At 38.2% G+C, this 18,576-nt stretch overlaps 1 long non-coding RNA gene across 1 annotated transcript; it reads left to right on the top strand.

Annotated features, from left to right (window-relative positions):
* Nucleotides 1–11,540: 11,540 nt before the first annotated feature.
* Nucleotides 11,541–18,111, top strand: LOC111996831 (uncharacterized). Its single transcript, XR_010632805.1, has 2 exons — nucleotides 11,541–11,913; nucleotides 17,905–18,111. It is a non-coding gene; the product is annotated as an uncharacterized LOC111996831 (long non-coding RNA).
* The last annotated feature ends 465 nt before the right edge of the window (nucleotides 18,112–18,576 follow it).

Below are 18,576 nucleotides of genomic sequence, written 5' to 3'. Positions count from 1 at the left end.
GAGATCCAATTTAGTTATTATTGAGGCAGTTGATTGTAGATGCATAAAGTTAGGTGATGCACTGATGCGCAACTGAAATCAGGTCTGTACGTAGCCCATTCCATAAATCCAATACGTTTGGCAATTAGGTTTATCATATCATATCCATGCTAGCCCAGTGATTGGCTAAGGCTATGCCATGTAAGCTGCACCAATGAATGAAATGTATGCTGAATTTGATGCATATTTTGTATAAGGTAAAGACGCATGAGTAGTTAAGTTTCAAACGAGTGAGTGGTTCAATAATTTTGTTTCAAATTGAAGCATTTAAAAAAAAGAAAGAAAGAAAAAAAAAAGGAGAGCTTTTCTTATAGAAATGGAAACGCACACTGTCAGACTTATGGTTAAGTGATTAAATTCATCATTTCCTAATAGCTTAAGCTTTTTGGACAACCGTTAATTTAACATGGTATCAGAGCAGGAGATCCTAAGCTCGATCCTTGGCTTTACTCTACCTTCCATTAAAATGTTAAATTCCCACTTGTTGGGCCTCCACTTATTAAGGGGAAGTTTAGGCCCACAAGTGAGGGTGAGTGTTAAACTTATGGTTAAGTGATTAAATTCACCATTTCCTAACAGTTTAAGCTTTTGAGACAATCAATAATATAACACATACTAACAACTCGTCCTATGAAACCGATGACCTCGAGAGCAGTTTTCTGAAGGACAACTCACGAAAAAAAAGCATATGCGGAGGCAACCAAGGATGCTGTCATGCAAGATACAGATTATGGTGAAGGTGATGTGGAAGTTGATGAGCAATCTGAAACTGAAACCAAAGATGATATGTCGCCAGGGACGGACGATGAGCAACACAGGGAGGAGGACCGCATGACTGACGACACATGGGAAATCCCGATGTCCACAGAATTGAAGCGCAAGCGGGCCAGGCTATGGCAAACTAGTGTCAGCCTCAAACTTATGGGCAAACAACTAGGGTATTGTGCTCTCCAAACCAGGTTAGCAGGTATATGGCACCCCACAGGTAATATAAATTTAATTGATATTGGGTACGGTTTCTTTATTATGAAATTTGAGGTGCTTAAGGACTATCACCATGCACTCATGGATGGATCTTGGTTGGTGGGAGAACAGCAAAAACTGTCTAGTTTATTGTAAACATATACAAAATATCCACACAAAAAAAACATTTCACATCAAAATCATGCCTGACGACGATTTTTCATGGAATAGAATTCATCCATAATCATTTCCATGGTGAAAGTCCCAACAATTTCATTTTCTATATAAACTATCATATTAACTAGAAAAGAACTTTAAAAAATAAAATTTTAATTAGAAATTTTTATTTAGTTATATGGATGTTATTCATACCCAAGAAAAAACAAAATTCCACTATAATTTAAATAGTCAACCCATCATCATTCCTATTATTAAAATTTTCCTGTATTTTAATTTTTTAAAATTAAGAATAACCCCTCAAACAAAAACAAAAATTAAACACACAAGTACACAATATAAACCAAACAATTTAACAACACTCACTGCCACATGATATCTAACTAATTAAAAATAGGTAATAAATCAAAAAAAAATTACCTTTGAAACTTTGTCTTCACAAAGTGCAAAGATGGGGTGTGGATCGTGTGGGTGTGGCAATGCCTAGTAGATCTTCCCTTCAAAACTCATCACAAACAACCTTCCCATGCCTTCAATCATATATTTCTCTAAAAATCTATGAAAAAATTAAAGAGCATGTGAATATTTAAGTAAGTGTATATAGTTGAGAAAAAAAAAAAAAAAAACACTAAAAAGAGATGAAGGTGTAGTGCTGAAGAAAGAAAAGAAAACTGAAAACTCACCCTCTAAATGATTTATTTTAAGAAAGCAAGAAAAAAGAAAATAATGGTCAGGTTTTTTTTTTTTTTGGATCGTGAGGACTGAGTTTAAGAAAAGAGCTAAGCTGAGGTTTTATTTTGTTTAGGGGTTGCTGGTACCAGTGGAGTGGGCAGTGGCGTGTACACAGAAGACAAGAAGAGAATAAAAAGAATAGCAAAAGAAAGGGTTTTGATTTTGAGTTTGAGAATGGGTGATAAAGTGTTATTTTGTTGGGTAGTGCCTTTGGGTATTTAAATATAAGTGGGCCATGTTTTGTTTTATTAGAGGATAAAAGAGGCCTACAATTGAAACTAGAGAATGCTGGGGCCTAAGAGTGAATTGAACAGAAATAGGAGGGGGGGCCAGATTTACATCATTGGGGGATTTTTTTGTGCAGGGGCCACGGCCCCCCCAAGGGGCAACGTGGCTCTGCCCCTGGAGAACAGTACCTCTATGTTCAGGCATGGGAGGCAGATTTTCACCATAATGTAGCCAAAGTTACAAACATCGTACCGCGGTATGGATCCGTTTACGTTAGATACGGTGACTAATTCTGCCATTCAGGGGAGGTTTGCTCGTGTGTTCAAATTAATATGGCCAACCCCTTACCTAAACGTGTCAAAATTGGTTCCTTTTGGCAAGATATTGTTTATGAGAACGTTCTGGAGCTCTATTACCGTTGTGGGAAAGTAGGGCACAAGGATGTGCATTGCTCCAAAGCTAGAGAAGGAGCCACGGACACGTCGACTCATGCAGTCGCTCTATGTGGGGATAATGGGATGGCTGAGAATGACCATTCTCACATCCCATGGAAAACGGTGCAGACCCGTCGACCTCAACCAAGTGGGACCAATAAGGAAACGCCTCCATGGCTAATGATGAGATCACACGACCCTCGTCCACCAAATTCCCAACGTGTCCAACCTTCATCCTTTAACTTCCAAGTGTTGCAAAATCAACAAGATGACTCGATGTTACAAATTTAGGAAGATGACTCGATGACCCCAGCTAGATTTCACTGCGTCGATGTGGCATTGCATGGTGAAAATTGTGAATTATAGCTACTACATGAGAAGAGCATGGCTTGCATGCAATCCCACCACACGAACAACTATCCTAGACCCCCTTAGGTAAGTCCACATACTCACCCACCGAGTGAATTGTTGCATAAAGCCGACTTTGTTCTCATCGCGCCAAAATAGAGTACACTAACGACTAACCATGGCACCTTCGTTAGACCAACAATCCACAACCCCCACCCCGATCGACCTAGACCTACAATTCACACCACCTTCTTTAGGAAGCCCGAACCACCCATCCCGCCACTCTATGCACACGCAATCCCCAACTCCCAACGACCAAGCTCTAGGGATGGGAAACCTCGAATAGATTTGGAGCTGCCTCTCCTTAAAAAACTCCAACAAGGAAATAGTGAGTTATGTTTGCATCCCGGTACACCTATGGGCAATGATGGCATGGAACCAGGTGACACAGACACCTAGTCTACCACTTCACCTCGAACCACCACCTCAAAACGAACCTCGACTGTTAACGTGTATAATATAGTGGACTTTAGGCCTAGTTAGATTACTTGTATAGCACACCTCTTGTACTACACATCTTGTACTACACTTTACTTGTACTGCACACATATGCCTCCTATATAAAGACATCTATATATATTCTTTAATCAAGAAATACAATACTATTACATTCAGTATTTCTAACATAATATCAAAGCCATTGTCCTAATACTTTGGTGTGCCGTTCTTAAGCAGTTTTGTCTTCTTGGGTGTCATCTACAGTCGTTGTTGTGAGTAGCACCACTGCCTCCACCGCGACTTTAGTACATCAAAGAACACTGCCTTGCCACCACCACCACTTTCGCTTCTTCTATTAGACCACATATTGTACCATTGGAAAGTAATCTCTCTGATCTGCCTTTCTGTGAAATATCCTCTTCATCGAACCTTCCACGTGCCACAAGAATTCTCGGCGTTACCGGCACATACCTCCACGCGCTGCCATACTTTCACGCACCTCCACGTGCTTCCATGCGCCAGAACTCAGTCCGCTAACGTCTTCAGTTACGCCACGTCAGCCCTAGTGACGTCATCATTGCTTGCGTCAGCAACACATTAGCTTGCTTACGTCAGTATTCAGCAACGATTACGTCATCACCTTTGACCGTTGACCACGTTGACTTTTACTATTGACTTTGACTGGGCCGTTGACTTTGACCATTGACTTGTCTCCTAGTTGACTTTTTCCGTCTAGGTTCTCCTTACCCAATTTTTCACGTAAATTTCATTTTTTGCAGTCTGTTTTTGCATATTGTGTGTCTAAATGAATAAAAAGGATATTTTTCTTCCTCGCCCCATCAATACTATATTGGAGGGGAATAAGAATTACTTATCTTTGTCTCAAGCTATGAGCAGTTTTCTTAAAGGTCGCATGCTCTGGCATTATTGTACTGGTACAATCACTATTCTTGTCAAGGGGAGAAGATGCTGCCTTCCTTAATCGCATGATTGAATGGGATAGTCACAACCACATGATCCTCACATGGATTCGGAACATTTCCATTCCTTCTATCTCAAATCTGTTGGGTAGCTTTGATGATGCAAAATCAGCATGGGATATCTTAGCTGAAAGATACTCCACTACTCACGAATCCATGAAATATTAGTTAGTGGTTGAATTGCATCAACTCAGGCAAGAACCAAGGCAATCCATGAATGACTACTATGATCAGCTTTGCTTCATTTGGGACCAAGTTGACCTTTCTGATCCAACTTGGGCATGCTCAAAGGGTGTTCAGCAATATGCTACAGTTAGAGATGAATTTCGTCTCTATGAATTCCTGATGTCACTTCACAAGGACTATGAGCCCATTTGAGGTTAGTTACTTAATCGCAGTCCTCCCCCTTCTCTTGATACTGTTGTAAATGAGTTGGTTTGAGAAGAAGTTCATCTTGCAACCCTTCAAGCCCAGAATAAGCTCAATGTTTTGGCTATTACTCCTTCTGCTCCTCCCATAAAGCATCTTCAGCAATCAGGTGATTCCTTTGGCTCTAGTAATCGTCGTAAGCAGACCAACAAAAAGTTTTGCAACTATTGCAAGTGTCCTGGCCACACCATTGAGACTTGTTACTGTCGCAACAAATTTACTGTTGCTGTTGCTAATACTAAGCCTACTCTGCCAATACCTTCCATTTCAACTGAGTCCCAGTCTCCTGGATCCACTATCAACCTCTCCTCCACTAAACTATAGGATATCATAGCTCAGGCTGTTCATATGGCTGGTAATGCAACTCTTTCCACTGCTCTTTCAGTTCTACCCGGTAAGTCTCAAACTTGGCTTTTTGATTCTGCCTATTGCAATCACATGACATCTCACTCGTCCTTATTCTCTAAACTTGACCCTCCACCACATCCTCTAAATATTCATATAGCTGATGGTTCCACCATGCATGGGAATAGTCTAGGTTTTGTTTTAACCGCTAACCTCTCTGTTTCTGGTGTCTTCCATGTACCTAACCTATCCTATAATTTGTGCCCTGTGGGACAATTAGCTGAACTAGGATATCACCTTATTTTTTTACTATTCTGGGTGTATTGTGCAGGATCTGAGGACGGGGCAAGAGCTTGGGACCGGTCCTAGAGTTGAGCGTATGTTTTCCGTGGACAATCTTCATCTTCCACCTGTTGCTCCTGTTTCTGTTGTTGCTGCTGCTGCTGCAGTTTCTTCCTTACCTTCTCTCGGACTATGGCATTCCCGTCTCGGTCATGCACCCTCTTCTCGGGTACAATAGTTAGCTTCTAAGGGTTTGTTGGGTTTTGTGTCCAAAGACAATTTTGATTGTACTTCATGCCAGTTAGGAAAACAACCAGTTTTACCTTTCAATAACAGTGAATCTATTTCTAATAGTATTTTTGAGTTAATTCATTCCGATGTTTAGGGACCTTCTCCTGTTACTAGTATTGGTGGATCTCAATATTTTTTTTTTTTTTTATTGATGATTATTCTTGTTATAGTTGGATATTTCCTATGAAATCTCGTTCTGAAATCTTGCCAATATACAGTAACTTTGCAAAAATGGTTGAAACACAATTCTCTAAATGTATCAAAACTTTTCTATCTGATAATTCTCTTGAATATACTAAATATGTTTTTCAAGCTCTGTTACATTCTTATGGCACTGTACATCATCGAACTTGTCCAGGTACCTCTCAGCAAAATGGTCGAGCCGAAAGAAAGTTTCGTCATATTCTTGACACTGTTCGTGCTCTTCTTCTTTCTGCCAAAGTTCTTGCCCCATTTTGGGGTGAAACTGATCTTCATGTTGTTCATGCTATTAATCGTATTCCAAGCGCTATCATCCCCTGAGCCCCTTTTAGGCTCCATATGAGCGCCTTTTTGGGTCACCCCCTGACTATCATTACCTTCGCTCCTTGGGATCTGCTTGTTTCGTTCCTTTTCAACCTCATAAGCACAACAAACTTAAGTCTCGATCTAGACTTTGTTGTTTTCTTGGCTATGGCGAAACTCAAAAAGGGTATCAGTGTTATGATCCTGTCACTCATCGTCTTCGTGTTTCCCGTAATGTTGTCTTTTAGGAACACCGCTTGTTTGTTGAACTCTCTCACTTTCGTTCTTCTTTGACTACCTCCTCTATTTTAGAAATATTTCCAAATGAGTCTCATGTTCCTTCTACAAATACTCTTGATCCTCCTTTGGACATCTCTATCCATCGTCCAGATATTTTTGATGCTTCTCCTAGACAAGTTGAAAATGAACAGGTTGATGATGAGTTACCCCACCTTGAGCCTGGGTCCCCTACTCCTGCTCCACCTAAATATCCTCTACAAGACATTCCACCTCGCCACTCAACTCGGGTAAGATCCATTCCTATACATTTACTTGACTATCACTGTTACACTGCCTTTGCTACACTCCACGAGCTTCAAACCTATCGTGAGGCCTCCACTGACCCTTTATGGCAAATTGTAATGAAAGAGGAACTTGATGCATTAACCAAAAATCATACTTGGGATCTGGCTACTCTCCCTCCTGGACAGTCTATGGTTGGTTTTAAGTGGATCTATAAGATCAAGACTCGCTCTGATGGGTCTATTGAGTGCTACAAGGCTCGTCTTGTTGCAAAAGATTTTACACAGGAGTATGAGATTGATTATGAAGAGACATATGCTCTAGTTGCTCGTATCTCATCTGTTCGTGCCCTCTTAGATGTTACCGCTGCTAGTAAATAGGACTTTTAATGGGGATCTGAGTGAAGAAGTCTATATACAACCTTCTCTTGGTCTTCTTGTTGAGTCAAACAAAGTTTGTCGCCTTCGACGTGCACTTTATGGCCTTAAACAAGCTCCACGAGCTTGGTTTGCCAAGTTCAGGTCCACCATCTTTTGCTTGGGTTATACAACCGGTCCTTATGATTCTGCCTTACTTCTTCGTTGCAATGATAAAGGCACCATTTTGCTTCTCCTATATATGTATGATATGATCATAACTGGTGATGACCTCAGTGGCATTCAAGAACTCAAGAATTTTCTCAGTCAGCAGTTTGAGATGAAAGATGTAGGACATCTCAGCTATTTCTTGGGTCTTGAAATCATTTGTTCCACAGATGGTCTTTATATTATTCAAGCCAAGTATGCTTCTGACCTCTTATCTAGAGCTGGACTCACTGACAACAAGACTGTTAACACTCCAGTTGAACTTAATGCGCATCTGACACCCTTGGGGGGAAAACCATTGTCTAATCCCTCTCTTTACAGACGATTGGTTGGCAGCCTAGTTTATCTCACAGTTACTCACCCAGACATTTCCTATGCTGTTCATTAGGTGAGCCAGTATTTGTCTGCTCCACGATCGACTCCCTATGCTATTGTTCTGCGCATTCTTCTATACTTGAAAGGCACTCTCTTCCATGGCCTTTTCTACTCAACTCAGTCTCCTTTTATACTCCACACATTCTCTGATGCTGATTGGGCAGGAGATCTCACTGATCGCAGGTCCACTACAGGTTATTGCTTTCTTCTTGGTTTTTCTTTGATTCCTTGGCGAAGTAAGAAACAAATTTTTATTGCCCGCTCTAATACTGAAGCAGAATATCGTGCCCTTGCTGATACCATATCTGAGCTCTTTTGGCTACGATGACTTCTTAAGGATTTAGGTGTGTCCACATCCTCTACTACTCCTCTTTATTGTGACAACCAGAGTGCCATTCATATTGATCACAATGATGTCTTCCATGAACGGACTAAATACATCGAGATTGATTGTCATTTTATTCGTTATCATCTTGTCCATGGTGCTCTCAAGCTCTTCTCAATCTCCTCCAAAGATCAACTTGCTGATATCTTCACCAAGTCACATCCTAAGGGATGCCTTCGTGATTTGGTTGACAACCTCAAGCTGGTCTCACATCCACCTTAAGTTTGGGAGGGGCTATTAACGTGTATAATATAGTGGGCTTTAGGCCTAGTTAGATTAATTGTATAGCACACATCTTGTACTACACTTTACTTATACTGCACATATATGCCTCCTATATAAAGGCATCTATGTATATTCTTTAATCAAGAAATACAATACTATTACATTCAGTATTTCTAACATCGACAACTGACCAGAAGTCATGTCCGAGTTCGGCATTCTGTGCACCCCTACCAAGCCCCAGTAGGGCACTCGGTTGCACAATTAGTCAGGTAACGGAATGCCCAGGAGAGTTCGACTAGTGTGGAATCATCAAAACATCTACCCGAAGCCATTTTTTCACTTTCTCGACTTAAGCAAAATGAAAATCGCGATAAGGGAGGACGAACCAAAATTGCACATCATCATGTACTCCAGCCCAAGCCTACCATTTATCGTGTCCGTCACGCATTGGGTAAGGCTAAGAGAGCTAGAGCCTATGTACAGGGAAAAGACAACGACAGCTAGACATCAATGCACTACTCAGTCCGTATTGAGGACTCCGAGGACCTGGGGGGTCCTCAATGACTACCTAAACCCCAACTCTTCCTCCATGAAGATGATAGCATGGAATTGCCACGGTGCTGGTAATGTAGCTTTTCAGAGTCATGCTTACAAACTGCATCGTAGGCATCATCCACAAATTCTGATCATCGTGGAGCCTCGTATTGTTGAAAAACGAGAGTAGGCTGTTATTAACACCCTTCTGTACACCTATTCTTGAGGGGTGGACCTAACTGGTTTTTCAGGAGGCGTATGGATGCTTATGAATAAGAGTAGCAATCTCAAGGTGGAGATTCTCACTAATAGTGAGTACAGTATACATGTGCTCGTTAAGGTACTGACCCTATCTCTTTCTTTTCTACTTATTGCCATTTATGCTTCTCCAAATTTTAATAAAAGGAAAACTTTTTGGAACTACTTAAAAAATTTAGCTATAGTAGTTAATTTGCCTCAGGTTTTATTGGGAGAGTTTAATGATATGCTCTCTAAAGATGAAAGAATGGGGGGGTTTACCTTTAAATAGAAGAAGGATATTAGCTTTTAGAAATTGTATGGATCAGTGTGGGCTTCTTGACCTAGCTTTTCATGGCCCTAGATTCACGTGGACTAATAAAAACACGATTTGGCAATGTAATATAAAAGAGCATTTGGATAGAGCTCTAGGCAATGTAGAATGGAAAATACAGTTTCCTAAAACAGAATTACACCATCTTCTCAGAGTTAAGTTTGATCATTGCCCCATTTTTCTTATTACTGACCCCATGGATCGGAAAGCTCCTAAGCCTTTTTGGTTTGAGCAAATATGGCTTACTGATCATTCCTTTCCCATCTTAGTGGAGGACAGCTGGTGGGCATCAGTAGGAATGGCAACGGGTCAGTTTGAGTCGAGGTTTTTTATGCCTAAACACGCCTCGTTTAATAAATGGGTCTTTTTTTTTAAACCCAAACCCGCGCAATCTGGGCCCATGGGCCCAGCCCAAATTTGCCATTTCAGGGCCCAATCCGAAGTCCCTATATAGCCTAAACCATGGCCCAATTTATTTATTTTTTAAAAAATCAATAGCATTTGACAATCAAATCACACAAATCTACAATAATTTAATTTCATAATTCTCATTTTCCCTTTCAAAATCACAAACCTAATTAATACATAACCTTCAAAATACATTTGACAATGAAATAATATATAAAATCACAAACCCAAATACAGAAATCCTAAATACATAATCTTTTTAAAAAAATTGACAATGAAATAATACATAAAAATTAGAAACCCAAATATAGAAATCCTAAATCCATAACCCAAATACATAAAAATCCTTCATTTTTCCTTTTACACTAACACAAAACAATGATTAATCTGCCCTTTACAACTTGAAAGCTACCACTGTCTCAACCCTTCCAAAACTCCAAAAATAAAACCACAACAGACCTGGAAAACCCAACAAAAATCCCTTCTTTTTCCAATCAAGGTGAGGTGAGGGAGGCAAGGAGTAAGGATCAGTGTCTGTGGTGAGGTAGAGGAGTGGTTGCACATTGAGGGAGGCAGAAGGAAGGATCGGTGTCTATGGCTAGGTGGAGGAGTGGTAGCGTGGTAAGGGAGGGAGTGATGTGGTGAGGAACGGAGGGAGGATGGATCGTTGAGGTGGAGGAGAGACTGGCAATGGTGAGATGGAGAAGGGTGGTGGCAATAAGTAACAAGTAACAGTGAGAGTGAGGGAGAGGGTGGCAGTTAAGAGTGAGTGATGGAAAATAAAAAATGAGGATTAGGGGTTAGGATAGTTAGTATTTATAGTTAGGGTTTTTAATTTTTTTTAATAAATATATTTATACTGGTCGGGTTTAGGTCAGCTTTGCATAATACCCGAACCCGTTACAGGTTGGGTTTCTAAAACTCAAACTCACCCCATTTGTTTTGCGGGTTGGGCCATTTTTGTCACCCCTAGGTGTAACACCCCGACCCAATTTTATAGTTAACCTATGTGTTCAAGTGATTAATTATCATCTTGAGTCACTTACTTTCTAAAATTAATATAAGAGTATTTAATAAGCATATTATTTTATAATGCCATTGAATAAGAATTGTAAAGATTGTAAATAATTGAACGACTAATTGTATTATGAATATATAATAAGTATGTACAAAATTATATTAAGTGGTTGAGTTATTAGATATATAGTTGTTTTTGTTTAATTAGGTGTTTAAGGTAAGGGTTTATATGCCAAGTTATTTTATAGTTTGGGTCTTTATAGAATATAAGCTTATAAAAGGGGGGGGGGGGGGGTGTGGAAAGTAAATTTTAAAAGTTGTAAGGTAAGCCATCAACTCACTATTCTCCTTGGCATACATGTGCCCCACCCAAGTCAATCTCCCTTATCTTTTCTTGGTTGAACCAAAAGCTTCAAGCCCTATTCTTCTTTCTCTATTCCTTTTTCTTTGTTCTTATCTCTTTCTTCTTCCATTGTTCCCACACGGCAGCACCTTATCTCTTCTTTGACTGTCTCAAAGAAACTAGAAGACTCAAGAAGCTCTCTCCCTTTTTCATACCCACGAGTCCAACAACAAAAGAAAAAAAAAAAAAAGGGGGGGGGGGGTGGAAAGTAAATTTTAAAAGTTGTAAGGTAAGCCATCAACTCACTATTCTCCTTGGCATACATGTGCCCCACCCAATTCAATCTCCCTTATCTTTTCTTGGTTGCACCAAAAGCTTCAAGTCCTATTCTTCTTTCTCTATTCCTTTTTCTTTGTTCTTATCTCTTTCTTCTTCCATTGTTCCCACACGACAGCACCTTATCTCTTCTTTGATTGTCTCAAAGAAACTAGAAGACTCAAGAAGCTCTCTCCCTTTTTCATACCCACGGGTCCAACACCAAAAGAAGAAGAAAAAAAAAAAAACTCTCAACTCTGCTCTCCCTCTCATACCTATGGGTCCAACAGCTACAAGGGTTTCTTTCAAATCTTCTCAAGCTCTTGTTCCCAATTTAAAGCTAGAGTGATTCTAGCTCTATCACTCCAAGAACCTATATCTAGGGTAAGGGGAAAATCTAATCTTTTTAATCTATTGTTCATTTTAAACTTAAGTGATGGTTATATGAATTTGTATATGGGTGTGTTGGATTTTAAAGACTGTTGATTGGCTGAATATGAAGAAAGTCATTATTTATGCTTGCATTTGCTCCTAGATGATAGATTAAGATAAAATCTGTTATGGGTAAGTGTTAAAATGAGTAAAATAGCTAGATTAACTTTATAGAATTGTTAATGGAGGTGCTGAATGTGTAGTTGATTCATTAATTAAAACTTGTTAAGAATTAGTTCAAGAACTTGTTTAGAGTTGCACTCACTGGTTAATCTATTTGGTCATTATAAATCTTGTATTTTTCTAGGACATCTATGGGTAAAGGGCTTGTTATAAATTATTATATGATGTGTCTAGTAGGTGTGTATTAAATTTCATATGAAAATACCATTGTTTGATAATTGTTTGTGAATTTACAAGAAAATGTTGCAAAGCTATCACTGTGACAAATTTTGTGTTTACACATGATAAATTATGTATTAAATTGTATACAGTAAATTTGGATATTAGGGATATTTTTTATGAAATCTAAGACATATATGGTTGTAATGAGTGGTCTCACAGCATTTAGATTAATACAAAAATAATGGTTTAATTTCTAAGTTGCATGAAATTCTGTCAGGACAGATCTAGGTACGCTGTATTGTATGATTTTTAGTAAATCATGGTTTATGCTTTGACTCCGAAATTGATATTGTCTTTACTAGATATCTAGAGGAGTTGCTCTATAAAATTGCATGAAGATTGGATGTGTTTAGATAGCTCATTTGTATTTTACAAATGAGGTATATGCTATTGAAATAAGCAGTAAATAGTAAATGGTAACTCTGACTTTGAGGATTTAATTTTAAAGTTATGGTGAATGTTTTGAGCTATAATTTAATATGCTTATGTTTTGGTATGTCTAGATTATAGATTAATTGTGTATAACTTGGTTTAAGGTTTAGTACTCAAAGGAGAGGTTCTAAACCATCTGCCTATTGTCTTTATGAAGTTGTCTTGTTCAATGCATTATATGTTGCCATGTGAGTGTATGTGGTTATTTGACCATGTTTAAAGGATTTTATGTTTATGCATGCATTATTGCCCTAATCTCAAAGGACATCTTGAAATGAAGTTGGCTCCTTTGGAGATATGATATAAATATAAGAATGATGGTTTTTCTTTAGTTTGGTACATCATTTGTTGATGTGTGCATTATATGTTTGTGGGAACCTCGTTGAGGTGAGATTAGGATTTCCTTAATTTTAAGATATAGGTTTTGAGATGAATGTGTAAGCTTATGATAAGGAATAATTGATAGTAATAAATTTTGATATTTGGTTTAGGTGTTACCAGTACCCAAGTCTAAGCTCCTTCGACTGTAGGCTTTTGGTTCCTTTGCTTTCAGGTAAGGGATAAATTATATGAGCATTTGGTAAGTCATGAGGTTATTTTAAAGTGTATTATGCATTAAAAGGTTTTTTATTAGAGATATGACATATAAGCATATTTCAGACAAAGATATGTTTATGAGCTTTCGAAACCTTAAGTATGTGATTTAAGCATATTGATGCTATTACTAATTTCCACAAACATGATGCTTAAAGAAAGTGATGGAAATGTTATTATTGAGAAATGTTATGCAAATTTTGAATTTCAGTATGATATATAAGTATGAAATGTTTTCGGGTTATGTCCTTTGTTAATTTGAACTTGGCCAGTAGGGGTTAAATTACTGGCTTTCCATGAAAAATGTTATCTGTTTGGCCATTTAAAGTAGGGGAAATGGGGCTGCCCATAACTCTAATCTGAACAAGGCCTTCTTCCCAATGTGTACGGACATCGTGGAGGAACAAAACCTTAAGGGGATGTGCTATCAGGCCTCTCAAAGAGGACAATATCATACACACAAGGACACCCAAATGTGATGAGGCCTTCTCTGTTGTGCATATGCACCAAGTACAGACTTATCAGATATGGACTAACCAATATGTTATGAATAGCTATAATATATTATTGATCATGAGAGAATAATTTTATTTAAATGCATTATAAAAAGTTAAAAGCTCTTATGAAAAGAAGTTTCTGAGGAAAAAAAAAAGTTATTCTTTAAAGATAAAAGTTTCTAAAGTTTTGTTGTGCTCTAAAGATAAAGAATTTGATGAAAAAGTTTTAATGTTCTATAGAGATAAAGTTTCTGATGAAAGTACAACTTTATGTTAAAAAATCATCAGATATCTGTTCTTTATGAAAGGTTAAGTTTTATAACTATGAAAGTTATAATATTATACGCGAAGTTTATGAAGAAAAGTTTTGTTATTCTTTAAAATGTTTCTAGTTTAAGACAAAATTACTGATTATCTAATTTAAGTTAAAATGATTACTTTTTTTATAAGGATACATACATATATGTGATTTTAAATAATTAATATTATATTTGGTGACTTTGTAAGAAATGAAAGGGATTCAATCTGAAAGGTTTTGGCAATATTATTCCGTAAGAAAAAGAAGAACAATTATTTTCTACGAAGAGCGTATAAGTTATTATTATAAATAGTATAAAATACTATGTATGAAAAGATGTTCTCCTATCTGAATATTTATAAAAGGAAACGATTTGATTTACATGCATTCTTATTAAATTCTTATGTATCTTACCTTTACTGAGTTGTGTAGCTCACCCCCTTCCACTCTTTCAGTTAATAGGTTTTAATTTAGAGCAGAGGGAGCCTTAGTCAAGTTTTGGAAGGAGCTAGTTTTAGTTTTAATATATAGATCCCAAATTAGCAATTTGAAGTTTAGCTTTGTAGTATTGTGTATTTTAGGATCTAATGAAAGTCGTGTACCTTAAAACATTAAGAGATGTATTATGTGAAATTTAGAATTTAAGTGGTGGATTATGTTATTCTTTGAGTACAATGTAGATGCTCTGAATATCAATTGAAAAGTTATACCATTTAAGTAAAGAAACAAGAATGAAAAGAAAGAGGGAAGCTTTTGTAAAAGTTAAGTTGGTTCTTGTTAAAATCAGGTTTAAGCTTGATATTAGCATGCCAATCATGGTCACAAATCCAGGTATCGGGTTTGGGGCGTGACACTAGGCATCAGAAAATGTTCCATCAGTTTCATCTCCCCTCTCTAGGTTTCAACACCACCTAGTCTTTTTAACTGGTAAATCATCGATTGGAGTAAACACCACTTCGGCAATTTATTCCAGCGAAAGACCCATCTTTTGGCTAGGCTTCGTGGTATCCAAAATGCGTTAACTGGAAAACCCTCGGCTTTTCTATACTCACTGGAGCAACAGCTCATCCAAGAGTATAATACCATCCTACACCAAGATTACCTTTATTGGAAACTTAAATCTCGAATCATGTGGCTTAGCTAGGGTGATGCCAATACTAAATACTTTTATATAAAAACTTTAAAATGTCGTAGACAATCTTGTATTGTGACTTTAAAAGATGGGATTGGTTTATGGCTCTCTGGGGAAACTTTAACTAATCACATTACTGATGCGTTTAAAATGTTGTTTATGGCCACCTTGGCTCATATAAGGACAACGACTAGTATAGGTCTGCATTTTAGTCATAATAGCCCCTTTTTAGATCATTCTCAGTCGTTATCAAGTATTCCCTAACCAATAGAGATTGTTAGGAATGTTTTTTCGCTTCCTCCTCTGAAGGCCCTAAGGCTAGATGGGTACCACACTCTCTTCTTCCAAAAGAATTGGCATATCCTTGGGCCTAGTGTGATTCAAGTCATTCAATAGATTTTTGAAAAGCTAACTATTTCGCCTGACTGGGGCATAACCAATCTTGTCCTCATCCTGAAAGGGGTAGAACTTGTTACGTAGCTTTAAAATTAGACCTTGAGAAAGCCTACGATCATTTAGAATGGCCTTTTATTAAGGAATCACTAGAATTTTCCCACGTCCTGCCAAACCTCATCACGCTTATCATGAATATGATATCATCCACCTGTTTTCATATAAAATGGAATGGGGCTCCTCTTCCAGAAGTGATTCAAAGTAGGGGGGTACGTCAGGGTGATCCCTTATCCCCATATCTTTCGATCCTCTGTTTGGAACGCCTTTCCATTATGTTGGAAAAGGCTATTTGGGACAGACTCATCCACCTTATAGGATTCAAGGGCCAACTTCGTATTTCACATTTATTTTTTGCATATGATATCTTTCTATTCACTGAAGCTAAGGCCAGGGACTGCCAAAACCTAAGTTGAACCTAAAGAAATTTTGCCATTGTTCAGGCCAAATAATGAGCACTCACAAATCTCGAATATGGTTTTCCCCTAACACTTCTCGGCAAACAAAAGATCAGGTGGTCGGAATCTTTGGCACCCCAACCATAGATCACATAGGCCCATACTTAGGAACCGCCATTTTCATAACCCACCGAATGACCAATGCATACCATTATTTAGTTGACAAAATTCAAAAGAAAATTGAAGGATGGCAGTTCCTGGCCATGCAAACTACATTGCTTCCTCAGAGGATTAGTCAACAACTAGACAAATTAAGTTGCCAGTTCTTATGGGGGGATACAAACCAGCACCAATGCTATCATACAGTTAATTGGGACATGGTAACCCTACCAAAGGGCGCATGAGGGTTGGGAATACAATCGATCCACCATAGGAATAGGGCAATCCTTATGAACTAGGCTTAGCGCTTGTATCTTAATCCTAATATGCTCTAGGCCCAAGTCTTAGAAGCCAAATATTTCCCATATATGAGCCTATTTGAGAGTGCCAGAAACTCGAGAGGGTCCCATTTCTGGAAAGCCTTGTTTGACGGAATTCAATAGTTACAATCTAGTATGAAATGGATAATAGGGGATGGGCAAACTATCAGCGTATAGGATGATCACTGGATCCGTGGAGGCACCCTTCGTAGTCGCATTAAAGGACCGTTCATGCTAAATGACGAAAACAGCCGAGTTAGTACACTAATCATACTTGGACTTTTGACTCTCTCCACGTTCCTCTGCCACCACAACTTGAGCAACTTATTAAAGGTATCCCCATGGCACATATTGCCAGGCTTTCAAATACCTTCATATGGCCCCATAATAATGGTACTTGCTCGGTTAGTTCAGCATCAAAATTTGTATATCACCAAAAACTATTGCCTCTGAATAAATAGTTGTGGTACTGGATTTGGAAATTACAATGTCCCAAAAAGATCTAACTATTCCTTTGGAAAGCTATGCACAACCGGCTTCCCACAAGGCAATATTTAACCTTTTCTCACCAACACATAACTGCCCACTACCCCAGATGCAACACTCTGGAAACAACAATTCATATCTTACATGATTGCCCATGGGCTAAGGAGGTTTGGGATTAATCCCCGGGGATCCTACCTCTATCCTTTCTCCACATGCCCTTACAAGCGAGGCTGCGGAGCAACGCGACTGCAGTAGGGGTTATTCTACACATGCAACTCCCTTGGAACATATATTTTCCTTTTCTCTATTGGAATTTATGGCTAGTCAAAAATAAACAGATTTTTAAGAACCAATCTTGATCCAAGCATAGTCTAGTTTACATAATAATGCAAGCAGCCATCAAATATTTTTTCTTAGCCAGCTCCGATAAATTGATTCAAGTTAGGACCCTGCATTAGATGGGCTGTGCCAACTGACCCCTATATAAAACTCAATACGGATGGAAGTGTCATAGGCAATCCAGGGTTGGTTGGTGCAGGGGGACTACTGTGTGATAGCTCTGGTTTTTGGCTATTTGGATTTTCTCTAAATCTAGGTATAGCCACTAATAATATGGCCGAACTAGCAGTAGTCCAGCGGGGTCTCTTATTAGCATAGGAATTGGGATTCAAGTTTATCCAGCTTGAGATTGATTCTGTTACAGTGTTATCATGGTTAACTAATATAATGCTACTTACGCTCTTAATGTGATGTCTTTACTATGTGATTGCAGGAGCCTCATGGAGCAAGAATGGGAGGTGCAGGCCCGTCATATATACCGTGAAGCAAATGGATGCGTGGATGCTCTAGCAAAGTGAGGAACCCACCAACAACATCTTTTGTTTGTTTATACTAGCTGTCCTAGTTTTGTATACCACTATTTCGTAAGGGATTTGGCTGGCCTTGGGAGTAATAAACTGCATGCCCAATGGTCGGATTATGATGTTGTTGTATGAACTATATATTAAATAAATAAGACCTCCCGTTTCTACCCCAAAAAAAAAAAAAAAAAACGCATGAGTGATAATGAAACTGAGGATGACTTGGATGGCAAAACTTCTATATGATTGTTTTATTAGAAAATGGTAAAACATAACTTTGATACTATGATTGATAAATTGTATGGGAAAATACAAATAAATAAAGATGATAGTGGGAATGAGAATGTAGAAGCACACATCAACATCATTGACAGTTACATTTTTACTAGTGAGATCTATGTATATTGTAGGCTAAATTCTAGACTAGCTACTCATAGACTAAACTAGGATTGTAATACTTGCAATACAAGTAGGATTGGGATTACTTTACTTACACTATTAGATACAATGAACATATGCTAGAATTATATAACAGACTTAAGCCTTAACTAGGATTAGGCCTTGATATCTCTAACATCTCCTCA

Source organism: Quercus suber, unplaced genomic scaffold (assembly GCF_002906115.3).
Source record: "Quercus suber isolate HL8 unplaced genomic scaffold, Cork oak 2.0 scaffold_320, whole genome shotgun sequence".
Lineage (NCBI taxonomy): Eukaryota > Viridiplantae > Streptophyta > Magnoliopsida > Fagales > Fagaceae > Quercus > Quercus suber.
This window is presented reverse-complemented; position numbering and strand designations above follow the sequence as displayed.